Source organism: Mesoplodon densirostris, chromosome 5, assembly GCF_025265405.1.
Source record: "Mesoplodon densirostris isolate mMesDen1 chromosome 5, mMesDen1 primary haplotype, whole genome shotgun sequence".
Lineage (NCBI taxonomy): Eukaryota > Metazoa > Chordata > Mammalia > Artiodactyla > Ziphiidae > Mesoplodon > Mesoplodon densirostris.
This window is the reverse complement of record NC_082665.1, coordinates 26,657,199-26,674,085: the sequence shown is the minus strand read 5'-3', so window position 1 is coordinate 26,674,085 and position 16,887 is coordinate 26,657,199. Positions and strand designations below refer to the sequence as shown.

General features: G+C 39.0%; 1 pseudogene; it reads left to right on the top strand.

The window, feature by feature from the left end:
- Positions 1–493: 493 nt before the first annotated feature.
- The window catches only part of LOC132490421 (tubulin alpha-1A chain-like), a 95,507-nt pseudogene continuing 79,113 nt past the window's right edge, over positions 494–16,887 (top strand).

Sequence of the window (16,887 nt, the reverse complement as noted above, 5' to 3'; positions counted from 1 at the left end):
GTATTTTATTCTGTTGTCAACAAAAGATAATACAACATCATCCACAATCCACAAGCTATCTATAACTCTTCTCCAAATACCTTTTTTCATACTTTACTGAGCTATTTTGGATTCTTCATGCCAGTAAATCCATGAGTCAGGAAGCATTCCTATCCCTAACCATTCTGATACCAACTTGCACTCTGACTGCTCCCATGATGGCTCTTTTCCTACCTCGTTGTGACCTCTAGTTTATTTCAAAGTTCACTTTCTTCAATCCATCATATCTTCTCTGTCTTCACTTCCTTCCTTATCTACCTGGTATTCTATGTCTTTTTTTCCAGCAAATCTTTGGCTAATACTCAAAATTCCTCTGCTTTACTGACTTCTTATGATATACTATGGCAGTCAGGGTTCAACCAGACAAACAGAACCACTAGGAAAAGTATAGAATCTGGGCTGAATTATAGGCATTTGACTTTATGTGACTGTGGGAGTTGTTTTAATAGCTCACATGACTGTTGCTTCTGTTTCTGCTCCTGAGCCTAGTCCGGAAACAGAAGAAGTTGAAGTTGGAGATCCAGCAGGAGCTCCAGAACCTGTGTGCCTGACTGCTGCCCATGCCAACAAAATCAGTCAATCAACTACCATGTATGTGAGTTGGAGCAGCTCCTGGAGCCACCGCACTGACCATATAGGCATAAAAATAATATAACTCCTGCTTCTCTTTGACCTTCCAAATCTACCATAAAATGTCTCTTGTGGCCCATGTTAACCCAGACCTATGCAGGGAAGAAAATACAGGTCCAGCTTAGCTAATGCCATGCAACTTCACCACACTTTATTCTTTGCCAACCTGGCATCAGTATACACCTCTTTTAACAATACTGAACTTCCAAAATTATGCTTCCACCTCAACTATCCCTCATACAACCAAAATACATTATTATTCTCCATAAAACAAAATACAAAGTTTTTCATGCATCTTTAAGTGGTGTTCCTTCCCCTTCTTTCCGAGATTAATTCCTTTTTGATAGCCTGTAACTTAAAAACTAAGATATCAAGTTAAATGCTATTAAAACAGCTGATGTTGATGGCAGGGAAATGGTAGAAGGGAAGAAAAAAGGCTTATTATATATACATGACATATCCATATCAAAATTGAGAAAAAAATATCTTTATTATAATCCTTGTATCTAAAGGTGTTCATGTGGTCAAAGTTAGTAGTTACAACAGCCTTCTACTATCTGCTTCATGTCCCTTTGTCTTCAGCAAGCTCCTCAGTTGGTCATGGTTCCCTGCCTGGGAAGAGTGACTCACCCCTTCATCCTTAAGGGATCTGGATCATTGGTATTCTGTCTGTTTTGGGTTGTAGTTTCCCAGTGACCTCAATCAGAGGATATAAGGGTAGTAAGTAGCACCTCAGGGGATGTCCTGCATTCCAGAAATAGTCCTCCTTACCCCCATTAGATCGAAGCAATCTAATTTCCTCTTAAAGTCAGGATCAATTGCCTCAGCCAGTTGAGTTAAACCCTTCCTTGCTTATTGATTTACTGGCTGAAGAGTCCACAGTGGTCAAGGGGCAGACTCAACTCCCAGTTTAATGGAACCATGGCTGTATTCTCTGATGAAGGCATTCCTCCCTGGGAACTAAAACTTCTAGATCATTGGATCCTAAAATTGCAGGAAAAAGAAACACAAAATATTGCTAGAGGATCTCTATGGTTAATAGTGGTTATGGTTAATAGTGAGATGATCCACTCCCATTCCTACACTTTGATTCCCAGAACTGCAAATACCGGCTATGGGAGAACCAGCACTGTATATTAGTTACTGATTTTGAACACATACACTATCCTAGAGAAAATTATCATAGACCTGGAGGTATTGCCACCTATCGGGCACCACGTAACAGAGCTTTAAAAAGCCACTCCACTATTCTATCAGGCCAGCTGCTTCAAGATAAGGGGAATGTGGTAAGAACAGTGAATTACCTGAGCACAAGCCCATCACAGAACTTCATTTGCTGTAAAATGTGTCCTGTGGTCAGAATCAATCAATAAGTTCATTATGGGCCAGTCCCTCTGGTCAGGAAACTTGCACAAGCCTCTTAGATAGCCTAATCTACCAGAGGGTAGAAAGCAGAAGCAAGAACTACAATCCTGCAGCCTGTGGAACAAAAACCACATTCATAGAAAAATAGACAAGATGAAAAGGCAAAGGGCTTTGTACCAGATGAAGGAACAAGATAAAACCTCAGAAAAGTAACTAAATGAAGTGGAGACAGGCAAACTTCCAGAAAAAGAATTCAGAATAATGATAGTGAAGATGATCCAGGACTTTGAAAAAGAATGGAGGCAAAGATCAAGAACATGCAAGAAATGTTTAATAAAGACCTAGAAGAATTAAAGAACAAACAAACAGAGATGAACAATACAATAACTGAAATGAAAACTACACTAGAAGGAATCAATAGCAGAATAACTGAGGCAGAAGAATGGATAAGTGATCTGGAAGACAGAATGGTGGAATTCACTGCTGTGGAACAGAATAAAGAAAAAAGAATGAAAAGAAATGAAGACAGCCTAAGAGAAATCTGGGACAACATTAAATGCAACAACATTTGCATTATAGGGGTCCCAGAAGGAGAAGAGAGAGAGAAAGGATCCGAGAAAATATTTGAAGAGATTATAGTCAAAAACTGCCCTAACATGGGAAAGGAAATAGCCACCCAAGTCCGGGAAGCACAGAGAGTCCCACACAGGAAAAACCCAAGGAGAAACACACCAAGACACATAGTAATCAAATTGGCAAAAATTAAAAACAAAGAAAAATTATTGAAAGCAGCAAGGAAAATATGACAAATAACAAAAAAGGGTACTCCCATAAGTTTAACAGCTGATTTCTCAGCAGAAACTCTACAAGCCAGAAGGGAGTGGCATGATATACTTAAAGTGATGAAAGGGAAGAACCTACAACCAAGATTACTCTACCCGGCAAGGAGCTCATTCAGATTCGATGGAGAGTTCAAAAGCTTTACAGAAAGCAAAAGCTAAGAGAATTCAGCACCACCAAACCAGATCTACAACAAATGCTAAAGGAACTTCTCTAAGTGGGAAACACAAGAGAAGAAAAGAACCTACAAAAACAAACCCAAAACAACTAAGAAAATGGTATTAAGAACATACATATCGATAATTACCTTAAACGTGAATGGATTAAATGCTCCAACCAAAAGAAACAGGCTCGCTGAATGGATACAAAAACAAGACCCATATACATGCTGACTACAAGAGACCCATTTCAAACCTAGGGATACATACAGACTGAAAGTGAGGGGATGGAAAAAAATATTCCACGCAAATGGAAATCAAAAAAAAGCTGGAGTAGCGATACTCATATCACATAAAATAGACTTTAAAACAAACATTGTTACAAGAGACAAGGAAGGACACTATATAATGATCAAGAGATCAATCCAAGAAGAAGATATAACAATTATAAATATATATGCACCCAACATAGGAGCACCTCAATACATAAGGCAAGTGCTAACAGCTATAAGAGAGGATATCAACAGTAACACAATAATAGTGGGGGACTTTAACACCTCACTTACACCAATAGACAGATCATCCAAACAGAAAATTAATAAGGGAACAGAAGCTTCAAATGACACAAGAGACCAGATAGATTTAATTGATATTTATAGGACAATCCATCCAAAAACAGCAGATTACACTTTCTTCTAAGATGCACACAGAACATTCTCCAGGATTGATCACATCTTTGGTCACAAATCAAGTCTCAGCAAACTTAAGAAAATTTAAGTCATATCAAGCATCTTTTCTGACCACAACACTACGAGATTAGAAATCAATTACAGGGAGAAAATGTAAAAAATACAAACACATGGAGGCTAAACAATATGTTACTGAATAACCAAGAGATCACTGAAGAAATTAAAGAGGAAATCAAAAAATACCTAGAGACAAATGACAATGAAAACAGGATGATCCAAAACATATGGGATGCAGCAAAAGCAGTTCTAAGAGGGAAGTTTATAGCAATACAATCCTACCTCAAGAAACAACAAACATCTCAAATAAACATTTTAACTTTAAAACTAAAATAACTACAGAAAGAAGAAAAAACAAAAACCAAACTTAGTAGAAGGGAAGAAATCATAAATATCAGAGCAGAAATAAATGAAATAGAAACAAAACAATAACAAAGATCAATAAAACTAAAAGCTGGTTTTTGAGAAGATAAACAAAATTGATAAACCATTAGCCAGACTCATCAAGAAAAACAGGGGGATGACTCAAATCAATAAAATTAGAAATGAAAAAGGAGAAATTACAACAGACACTGCAGAAATACAAAGTATCCTAAGAGACTATGACAAGCAACTCTATGCCAATAAAATGTACAACCTGGAAGAAATGGACAAATTCTTATAATGGTATAACCTTCCAAGACTGAACCAGGAAGAAATAGAAAATATGAACATACCAATCACAAGTAATGAAGTTGAAACTGTGATTAAAAATCTTCGAACAAACAAAAGTCTGGAACCAGATCACTTTACAGGTGAATTCTATCAAACATTTAGAGAAGAGCTAACACCCATCCTTCTCAAACTCTTCCAAAATATTGCAGAAGAAGGAAAACTCCCAAACTCAATCTATGAGGCCACCATCACCCTGATACCAAAACCAGACAAAGATACTACAAAAAAAGAAAATTACAGACCAATATCACTGATGAATATAGATGCAAAAATCCTCAACAAACTACTAGCAAACAGAATCCAACAACACATTAAAAGGATCATATACCATGATCAAGTGGGATTTATCCCAGAGATGCAAGGATTCTACAATATATGCAAATCAATCAATGTGACACATATTAACAAATTGAAGAATAAAAACCATATGATCATCTCAATAGATGCAGAAAAAGCTTTTGACAAAATTCAACACCAATTTGTGATAAAAACTCTCCAGAAAGTGGGCATAGAGGGAACCTACCTCAACATAATAAAGGCCATATATGACAAACCCACAGCAAACATCATCCTCAATGGTGAAAAACTGAAAGCATTTCCTCTAAGATCAGGAACAAGACAAGGATGTCAACTCTCACCACTATTATTCAACAGAGTTTTGGAAGTCCTAGCCACAGCAATCAGAGAAGAAAAAGATGTTTAAAAAAATTATACTCCAATAAAGATGTTAAAAAAGAGGGCTTCCCTGGTGGCGCAGTGGTTGAGAGTCCGCCTGCCGATGCAGGGGACACGGGTTCATGCCCCGGTCCGGGAAGATCCCACATGCCGTGGAGCGGCTGGGCCCATGAGCCATGGCCGCTGAGCCTGCGCATCCGGAGCCTGTGCTCCACAACGGGAGAGGCCACAACAGTGAGAGGCCCACGAACCGCAAAAAAATAAAAAATAAAAATAAGAATTGTCTTCCTTAGTTAGCTCATCATGGGAAAATTCTCATTCGATCATCAGTTCAGGTTGAGAGGAAATCATCATCAATTCAGGCAATGGAGGTGGAGTTTGAGGCATGGCCATCTGAGCCACTTGCATATGCAACTTACTTATGCTTTCAGTACCTGCTTAAACCCAGTCTCAGCATATACGAATTCTGTTTGATGATGGAGTGTTACTATGCTCACTAACTTGAACCTTTTCTTCTTTTGAGAAAAACTTGCTCATAGGCCATCAAGTTACCATGTAACCTGAGCTTCCCATCATAAATTTGGTCACACACCCACAAACACCCCAGTTTATGATGGGAGGACCAGGTTCCATGGTAACTGGGTGGCCGTAATCAAGATGTTTCTCAAAATGAGAACAGCTATCTACAGAGGATAATATACCTTTGTTTCAAAATCCTAAAGGTCAGTGTGCTATGATTTACCTATAGGATCCTGCCAAAGGCCCCATAGAGCAACCCTATCCACCACTCAAACTTCAAGCACAATCACATATCCTATATTTGCCCAAATGGGAGAACAACTTGCAGAGAAGTCTGAATTTATTATAGGGCCTTCTCTAACTGTTTCAGTACTGAAAGCTTTTCAAGTCACCTGGTAAGTGGGTCAGAATAGCGTAGCTGAATGAAGAGCATGTTACCTCTAAAGGCCAGAGAGGCTTACTAGGCATCATACTTCTTTCTTCACGGTAGAAGAGGCAAAATGCAGAAAATTATCCTTAAGCCTGGAAAAGATATCTGGAAGTATCCCAGACACTGGACCCCTAAGAAATTTCACAGTGCTGGCAGATCACTGAATTTTGTGGGATTTATCTCCCACCCTCAGGCATGTATTTGCCTTAACAAGGTGTCTAGGTTCATTACTACTCCTTATCACCTAGTCCAATCGGCATGCTCTCATCAATGAAATGATTCAGTGTGATGCCCTATGGAATGGAGAGGTGATCAAGGTCCCTGCAGACTAGAATATGATATAAGCCAGGAGAGCTGAAATAGCCCTGAGAAAACAGTGAAGTTGTAGTGCTACCCTGTCAGCTGAAAATACATTCTGTCTTATGGTCTTTAATAACAGGTATAAAGAAATAATCATTTGCCATGTTTAATAGCTACATACCAGGTTCCGAGATATGGGATGATTTGTTTCAACAATAAAGCATATCTGGAACAGCAGCTGCAATTGAAATCACCACCAGATTACATTTGCAATAATCACTATCGTTCTCCAAGATCCATCTGTCTTCTGCACAGGCCAAACAGGTAAGTTGAATGAGGATACGGTAGGAACCACCACCCCTGCATCTTTCAAGTCTTTGATGAGGGCATTAATCTTTGCAGTTTCTCTAGGAATACGGTATTACTTTTTGGTTTACTATTTTGATAGGTGGAAACAACTCAGGTGACCTAAATTGGGCTTTCCTACCACAGATCAGGGAACAAATATGGGAATTCTGCCAGTTTCTGAGTATGTCCATGCCAATCACACATTCTGGAACTGAGAAATAACCACAAGGTGGGTTTAGAGACCCACAAGGCCTAGTGTTCAGTTGACATAAGTTAAAACTCCACGGATCACCTGACCTTATTAAGCCCCAACTCTGATTGGTGAGCTCTAACAGCATTTAGGATCTCTATGAATTCATATCAGTTTAAAGTCAGCGTCCAGAAATCCCTAAAAATCTGACTATTTACTCTTCCCCAGTGCACAAGTATCCTTGGAAGAGGCCACGGGCCTCTCTTTTGACATTTATGAGGAATATTTATATTATATATTTTTTGCTGTGTAGCAAGGTCCTTTCTCAATGAGACCCAGCGTCCCCCCATTCATGCAAGGGACCCTGGGTCTATGAACCTGTGTAAGTCTGGCAATTGATTGCAGGGTTTTTCTTCTCTTCTCAATTACTAAGCTCTGTAGACTCCCCAAAATTATCCCTAGGGTGCCTTGTCTGCTCACTCTGCCCTCTCACCATAATGAAATTCATCTACACTGTGGCTTCAATTACTGCTCATAATCAAATGCTCTACATTTCTATCTGCAATTCAGACCACTCCTCTGAGCTGCAGCTGCCTATATAAGCACCTACCAAAAATATGCCCAGATTCAATAAGTTTGACTCCAAATGCATCTCCATTCCAGTGTTCCACATTATAGCCAAAGACACCACCGTCTCTCCATCTGAGAGAATCCCAGTCCTAGAAGCCATCTCCAACACCTACCCCCACCTCACTCAATCCATCACTGATTCTCATGGATTTTATCTCCCAAGTATTTCTCAAACCCACAAATTCTCTCCATTTCTACCACCACCAGTCTAGTCAAACTCTCTACTATTGCAATAAATTCCTATTTGTTCTCCTCCCATCCATTGTTGGTTTTCTCTCATTTTTCTCCACACTGCAGTCAGAGTTTATGAGATTACAAATTCCTCAACGTCAATGTGTTTCCATATAATTCATGTACCTAGCACAGTATCTTACCCAATTATTAAGCAAGTATTTACTGCTTCTGCTGCTATGTCTACAGCTAATGATTGTTATGGTGAAGAAATTTTAAATGGACACAACAATACCTTATCCAAAGAATCCTGAAGAAATAAAAAACAATAGTTTGATTCTGAAAGATACAACAACATCCACTTTAGGCTTCTTCCTGAAAAAACCCCTCATCTACACCTCTCATAATATCAGTGAGCTCCACAAACATGCCTTTTTCTGTGAGCCCTTATCTGATCCTAAAGTTTGTAAAGGATGAGTTGGTTTAGATATCAAAAGAGAGTTAAATGCCTGAGGAGATCTGAGGTATTGTACTGATTAAGAAATCTCTATTATTAACTTACAGATATTTTATTGCTATTTTTATCATATTTCTTCTTATCAATCAATATTGATCTATGTTCCTGGCATCTGAAATATGTTTATCAACTTATTGAGTTAAATCAGTTTCTGGCCAAAATTTTGTCATATAACCTTGTCTAACCAAAGATGAGCCCAGGAAACATAGTCTAGTTGTGTGTCCAGAAGAAAATAAAGGAAATGGGGAAAACATAGCATTCTCACTAGTACATTCTTAACAGAATTTTGTTCTACTGTTTTTCTGATAGACTTTAAATCAATTCTCTATTTTATTTTTTCAGTTATCATCATTTTACCTTTTTACAAACATTTCCATTTATGTTGTAGATGCCCACGGTTTTCACTGCAGCCATATCCCCCTTTTAAGGAGGCTGACCAAAGCCACTTCATTACCAGTCTGGTCCCTGATAAATGGTCAGTAGGCTACATACATGTGCTCAGTATCTGGCAACAGAAGTTACAACAACGGGGTACCAGTTTCCTAGGATTCTGTAACAAATAACTACAAACCAGGAGGCTTAAAATGATAGAAATTTATTACCTCATAATTCTAGAGGCTTGATGTCTGAAATCAAGGGAGGATTCTCCCTTGCCTATTCCTAGCTTCTGGTGGTTGCTGGCAATTCTTTTTTTTTTTTTTTTTTTTTCGGTACGCGGACCTCTCACTGTTGTGGCCTCTCCCGTTGTGCAGCACAGGCTCCGGATGCGCAGGCTCAGTGGCCATGGCTCACGGGCCGAGCCACTCCATGGCATGTGGGATCTTCCCGGACCGGGGCACGAACCCGTGTCCCCCGCATCGGCAGGCGGATTCTCAACCACTGCGCCACCAGGGAAGCCCAACTGGCAATTCTTTATGCTCCTTGTCTTACAACTAAATCACTTCCATCTCTGCTCCGTCATCACATGGTGTCCTCCCCTCATGTATCTGTGTCTTTTGTCTTCTTGTAAGCACCAGAATCATACTGGATTAAGGACCCAACGTACCACAGTGTGCCCTCATTTTAACTAATCACATCTGCAACAGCCCTATTTCCAAATAAGTTCACCTTCTGAGGTACTAGTAGTTAGGACTTCAACTTATCCTTTTGGGGGACATAATTCACCCCAGAACAAATGGGTAAACACCTGACAAACCAGACTGTCTCAGCATGGCTTTCCCGAAAAGCAGAGTCTGTGATAGGACTTGTGAGTAGGTTGACTTAGATATCAGAAGGGAGCTAGCATTGGGGAGAGGTGATTCCAATGAGTAGGAGTGAGGGGATGAGAAGAGTGAGATGGAAGGAGGAAGAGCCAATAGTAGGGCATGTTATTGAGGCTGATGCTGAGGACACAAGGGGCTCAATTCTGCTTTCTCTTCCAGAAAAGTCTCAGAACACCTCGTAGAATTACATGCTAGAAGGAGGGAAAGCAGATGCACTTATGCAGCCACTCTCACTCCTCACTCTTTGAGGGAGTATGAATTCACAGGGATGTTGATTTCCATGTCCTTACACGCCAACGTACATGGACAAAGTGAGCTCGCTCCCAGGGGCATAACTAGCATCCAAGGATCTTTACAGGGCAGAAAGCAAAGATGCATGAATGTCAACCTGAAGTCAGTGAAAACCTGCCCAGAATGTTCCACTCCAGCCGCAGCTAAATCAGAGTTCTGACTGAGTGAACATAAACCAAGCCACTAGCTTCTCTCTCCTGGGGACATGGAATTGGGATTCAGAATCTATAATCAGTTGATTGGTGGCACTTGAACAAGCAGGAACTGTAAGCACCTACAAGAGCCATATTAGAAAAACAATTTTGTCCTGAAGAAGCAATGCAAACCACATCAATATGAATATGAATAAAGCAGACATATAGAAGCTGCAAAGAACAGAGAGCATGCTTTCCCTGATGAATGAGAGATAGACAAGGGGTCTAATTGGCTGCCTGACTGCTCTCCTGAGTTTCCACAAAACCCACTGATCTGCCTCCACTGGTGTCCGCAGGACAACTCTCTATACTCCCAATAAATGCCTTTTTTTGGTTTGTAGCCCAGATGTCATATGAAGCCTCCCTGCCACTCAAGAGCTGGATAAACTTGGATCCATCTCTATATATGTGGAGATCTAAACACCTATTCCAAAATTACTATGAATATTCATATTACTATGAATAGTTTTCATCCTTTGAATAAATTACAAATGAATCACTAAAGCACTAGGAATTATAAGGAAAGAGCTGGAGTGTGAATCTGCTGCCCATCTTATTGTAGCTGGGGAAATGCATGCCCATTACTGCCAGATTTTACAAGATGGCAAGATATCTGTATCTCTATTAAAATCTCCCCAATTTTGAATGATGTCATATAATTTAAATGTTTTAAGGCATTCTATAAACTAGTCATTTTTGTGTACCAGAGCTGGCTTTGTGGGTCTAGTTTCAACCTCTGTCATATTCCTGGAGCCACCCCCTCTGCCTCCAGGCTCCTGCAATTTCTTCAGAATCCTCTGACCCAACCACATTGTCCCTCATGTGAAATATGCCCTATTCATTGATTTCCCCAACACAAAACAATCTCAATAAGAATTTCTCACTAGACACTGATGAAAGAAATTAAAGATGATACAAATAGATGGAGAGATATACCATGTTCTTGGGTTGGAAGAATCAACATTGTGAAAATGACTATACTACCCAAAGCAATCTACAGATTCAGGGCAATCCCTATCAAACTACCGCTGGCATTTTTCACAGAACTAGAACAAAAAATTTCACAATTTGTATGGAAACACAAAAGACCCCGAATAGCCAAAGCAACCTTGAGAACGAAAAACGGAACTGGAGGAATCAGGCTCCCTGACTTCACACTATACTACAAAGCTACAGTAATCAAGACAGTATGTTACTGGAACAAAAACAGAAATATAGATCAATGGAACAGGATAGAAAGCACAGAGATAAACCCACGCACATATGGTCACATTATCTTTGATAAAGGAGGCAAAAATATACAGTGGAGAGAGGCTTCCCTGGTGGCACAGTGGTTGAGAGTCTGCCTGCTGATGCAGGGGACACGGGTTCGTGCCCCGGCCCTGGAAGATCCCACATACCGCGAAGAGGCTAGGCCCGTAAGCCATGACCACTGAGCCTGTGCGTCCGGAGCCTGTGCTCCGCAACGGGAGAGGCCACAACAGTGAGAGGCCCGCGTACCATAAAAAAAAAAAAAATAAATAAATAAATAAATAAAAATAAGAATATACAGTGGAGAAAAGACAGCCTCTTCAATAAGTGGTGCTGGGAAAACTGGACAGGGACATGTAAAAGTATGAGATTAGAACACTCCCTAACACCATACACAAAAATAAGCTCAAAATGGATTAAAGACCTAAATGTAAGGCCAGAAACTATCAAACTCTTAGAGGAAAACATAGGCAGAACACTCTATGACATAAATCACAGCAAGATCCTTTTTGACCCACATCCTAGGGTAATGGAAATAAAAACAAAAATAAAATAATGGGACCAAATGAAACTTAAATGCTTTTGCACAGCAAAGGAAACCATGAACAAGACCAAAATACAACCCTCAGAATGGAGGAAAATATTTGCAAATGAAGCAACTGACAAAGGATTAATCTCCAAGATTTACAAGCAGCTCAATAACAAAAAAACAAACAACCCAATCCAAAAATGGGCACAAGACCTAAATAGACACTTCTCCAAAGAAGATATATAGATTGCCAACAAACACATGAAAGAATGCTCAACATAATTAATCATTAGAGAAATGCAAATTAAAACTACAATGAGAATCATCTCATAATGGTCAGACTGGCCATCATCAAAAAATCTAGAATAAAAGGAGAAATCGACAGTAACACAATCATAGTAGGGGACTTTAACACCCCACTTTCACCAATGGACAGGTCATCCAAAATGAAAATAAATAAGGAAACACAAGCTTTAAATGATACATTAAACAAGATGGACTTAATTGATATTTATAGGACATTCCATCCAAAAACAACAGAATACACATTTTTCTCAAGTGCTCATGGAACATTCTCCAGGATAGATCATATCTTGGGTCACAAATCAAGCCTTGGTAAATTTAAGAAAATTGAAATTGTATCAAGTATCTTTTCCGACCACAATGCTATGAGACTAGATATCAATTACAGGAAAAGAGCTGTAAAACATACAAACACATGGAGGCTAAACAATACACTACTTAATAACGAAGTGATCACTGAAGAAATCAAAGAGGAAATTAAAAAATACCTAGAAACAAATGACAATGGAGACACGACGACCCAAAACCTATGGGATGCAGCAAAAGCAGTTCTAAGAGGGAAGTTTATGTCAATACAATCCCACCTTAAGAAACAGGAAATATCTCGAATAAACAACCTAACCTTGCACCTAAAGCAATTAGAGAAAGAAGAACAAAAACATCCCAAAGTTAGCAGAAGGAAAGAAATCATAAAAATCAGATCAGAAATAAATGAAAAAGAAATGAAGGAAACGATAGCAAAGATCAATAAAACTAAAAGCTGGTTCTTTGAGAAGATAAACAAAATTGATAAACCATTAGCCAGACTCATCAAGAAAAAAAGGGAGAAGACTCAAATCAATAGAATTAGAAATGAAAAAGGAGAAGTAACAACTGACACTGCAGAAATACAAAAGATCATGAGAGATTACTATAAGCAACTCTATGCCAATAAAATGGACAACCTGGAAGAAATGGACAAATTCTTAGAAATGCACAACCTACCAAGACTGAATCAGCAAGAAATAGAAAATATGAACAGACCAATCACAAGCACTGAAATTGAAACTGTGATTAAAAATCTTCCAACAAACAAAAGCCCAGGACCAGATGGCTTCACAGGCGAATTGTATCAAGCATTTAGAGAAGAGCTAACACCTATCCTTCTCAAACTCTTCCAAAATATAGCAGAGGGAGGAACACTCCCAAACTCATTCTACGAGGCCACCATCACCTTGATACCAAAACCAGACAAGGATGTCACAAAGAAAGAAAACTACAGGCCAATATCACTGATGAACATAGATGCAAAAATCCTCAACAAAATACTAGCAAACAGAATCCAACAACACATTAAAAGGATCATACACCATGATCAAGTGGGGTTTATTCCAGGAATGCAAGGATTCTTCAGTATATGCAAATCAATCAATGTGATACACCATATTAACAAACTGAAGGAGAAAAACCATATGATCATCTCAATAGATGCAGAGAAAGCTTTTGACAAAATTCAACACCCATTTATGATAAAAACCCTGCAGAAAGTAGGCATAGAGGGAACTTTCCTCAACATAATAAAGGCCATATATGACAAACCCACAGCCAGCATCATCCTCAATGGTGAAAAACTGAAACCATTTCCACTAAGATCAGGAACAAGACAAGGTTGCCCACTCTCACCACTCTTATTCAACCTAGTTTTGTAAGTTTTAGCCACAGCAATCAGAGAAGAAAAGGAAATAAAAGGAATCCAAATTGGAAAAGAAGAAGTAAAGCTGTCACTGTTTGCAGATGACATGATACTATACATAGAGAATCCTAAAGATGCTACCAGAAAACTACTAGAGCTAATCAATGAATTTGGTAAAGTTGCAGGATACAAAATTAATGCACAGAAATCTCTGGCATTCCTATATACTAATGATGAAAAATCTGAAAGTGAAATCAAGGAAACACTCCCATTTACCATTGCAACAAAAAGAATAAAATATCTAGGAATAAACCTACCTAAGGAGACAAAAGACCTGTATGCAGAAAATTATAAGACACTGATGAAAGAAATTAAAGATGATACAAATAGATGGAGAGATGTACCATGTTCTTGGATTGGAAGAATCAACATTGTGAAAATGACTCTACTACCCAAAGCAATCTACAGATTCAATGCAATCCCTATCAAACTACCACTGGCATTTTTCACAGAACTAGAACAAAAAATTTCACAATTTGTATGGAAACACAAAAGACCCCGAACAGCCAAAGCAATCTTGAGAACGAAAAACGGAGCTGGAGGAATCAGGCTCCCTGACTTCAGACTATACTACAAAGCTACAGTAATCAAGACAGTATGGTACTGGCACAAAAACAGAAAGATAGATCAATGGAACAGGATAGAAAGCCCAGAGATAAACCCACGGACATATGGTCACCTTATCTTTGATAAAGGAGGCAGGAATGTACAGTGGAGAAAGGACAGTCTCTTCAATAAGTGGTGCTGGGAAAACTGGACAGGGACATGTAAAAGTATGAGATTGGATCACTCCCTAACACCATACACAAAAATTAGCTCAAAATGGATTAAAGACCTAAATGTAAGGCCAGACACTATCAAACTCCTAGAGGAAAACATAGGCAGAACACTCTATGACATAAATCACAGCAAGATCCTTTTTGACCCACCTCCTAGAGAAATGGAAATAAAGACAACAATAAACACATGGGACCTAATGAAACTTCAAAGCTTTTGCACAGCAAAGGAAACCATAAACAAGACGAAAAGACAACCCTCAGAATGGGAGAAAATATTTGCAAATGAAGCAACTGACAAAGGATTAATCTCCAAAATTTATAAGCAGCTCATGCAGCTCAATAGCAAAAAAACAAACAACCCAATCCAAAAATGGGCAGAAGACCTAAATAGACATTTCTCCACAAAAGATATACAGACAGCCAACAAACACATGAAAGGATGCTCAACATCTTTACTCATTAGAGAAATGCAAATCAAAACTACAATGAGATATCATCTCACACCAGTCAGAATGGCCATCATCAAAAAATCTAGAAACAATAAATGCTGGAGAGGGTGTGGAAAAAAGGGAACACTCTTGCACTGCTGGTGGGAATGTGAATTGGTACAGCCCCTATGGAGAACGGTATGGAGGTTCGTTAAAAAACTACAAATAGAACTACCATATGACCCAGCAATCCCACTACTGGGCATATACCCTAAGAAAACCATAATTCAAAAAGAGTCATGTACCAAAATGTTCATAGCAGCCCTATTTACAATAGCCCGGAGATGGAAACAACCTAAGTGTCCATCATCAGATGAATGGATAAAGAAGATGTGGCACATATATACAATGGAATATTACTCAGCCATAAAAAGAAATGAAATTGAGCTATTTGTAATGAGGTGGATGGACCTAGAGTCTGTCATACAGAGTGAAGTAAGTCAGAAAGAGAAAGACAAATACTGTATGCTGACACATATATATGGAATTTAAGGAAAAAATGTCATCAAGAACATAGGGGTAAGACAGGAATAAAGACACAGACCTACTAGAGCATGGACTTGAGGATATGGGGAGGGGGAAGGGTAAGCTGTGACAAAGTGAAAGAGCGGCATGGACATATATACACTACCAAACGTAAGGTAGATAGCTAGTGGGAAGCAGCCGCATAGCACAGGGAGATCAGCTCGGTTCTTTGTGACCGCCTGGAGGGGTGGGATAGGGAGGGTGGGAGGGAGACGCAAAAGGGAGGGGATATGGGAACATATGTATATGTATAACTGATTAAATTTGTAAAAAAAAAAAAAAAAAAAAGATGATGCATTAAAAAAAAAAAAAAAGATGATGCATTTAAAAAAAAAAAAATCTAGAAACACTAAATGCTGGAGAGGGTGTGGAGAAAAGGGAACACTCTTGCACTGTTGGTGGGAATGTAAATTGATACAGCCACTATGGAGAACAGTATGGAGGTTCCTTAAAAAACTGAAAATAGAACCACCATACAATCCAGCAATCCCACTACTGGGCATATACCCTGAACAAACCATAATTCAAAGAGTCATGTACCAATATGTTCATTGCAGCTCTATTTACAATAGCCAGGACATGGAAGCAACCTGAATGTCCATCGACAGATGAATGGATAAAGAAGATGTGGCACATATATACAATGGAATATTACTCAGCCATAAAAAGAAATGAAATTGAGTTATTTGTAGTGAGGTGGATGGACCTAGAGTCTGTTTTACAGAGTGAAGTAAGTCAGAAAGAGAAAAACAAATACCGTAAACTAACACATATATATGGAATCTAAGAAAAAAAAAAGAAGATCATTAGCAACCTAGCGGTAAGACGGGAATAAAGACACAGACCTACAGAGAATGGACTTGAGGATATGCGGAGGGGGAAGGGTAAGCTGTGACAAAGTGAGAGAGTGGCATGGACATATATACACTACCAAATGTAAAATACATAGCTAGTGGGAAGCAGCCGCATAGCACAGGGAGATCAGCTCGGTGGTTTATGACCACCTAGAGGGGTGGGATAGGGAGGGTGGGTGGGAGGGAGACGCAAGAGGGAAGAGATATGGGAACATATGTATATGTATAACTGATTCACTTTGTTATAAAGCAGAAACTAACACACCATTGTAAAGCAATTATACTCCAATAAAGATGTTTAGAAAAAAATAATTTCTCACTAAAGAACAAATATTGTATGACCCTGCTTAAATGAGGTACCTAGGTAATCAAAATCATACAGACAGAAAGGAGAATTGTGGTTGCCA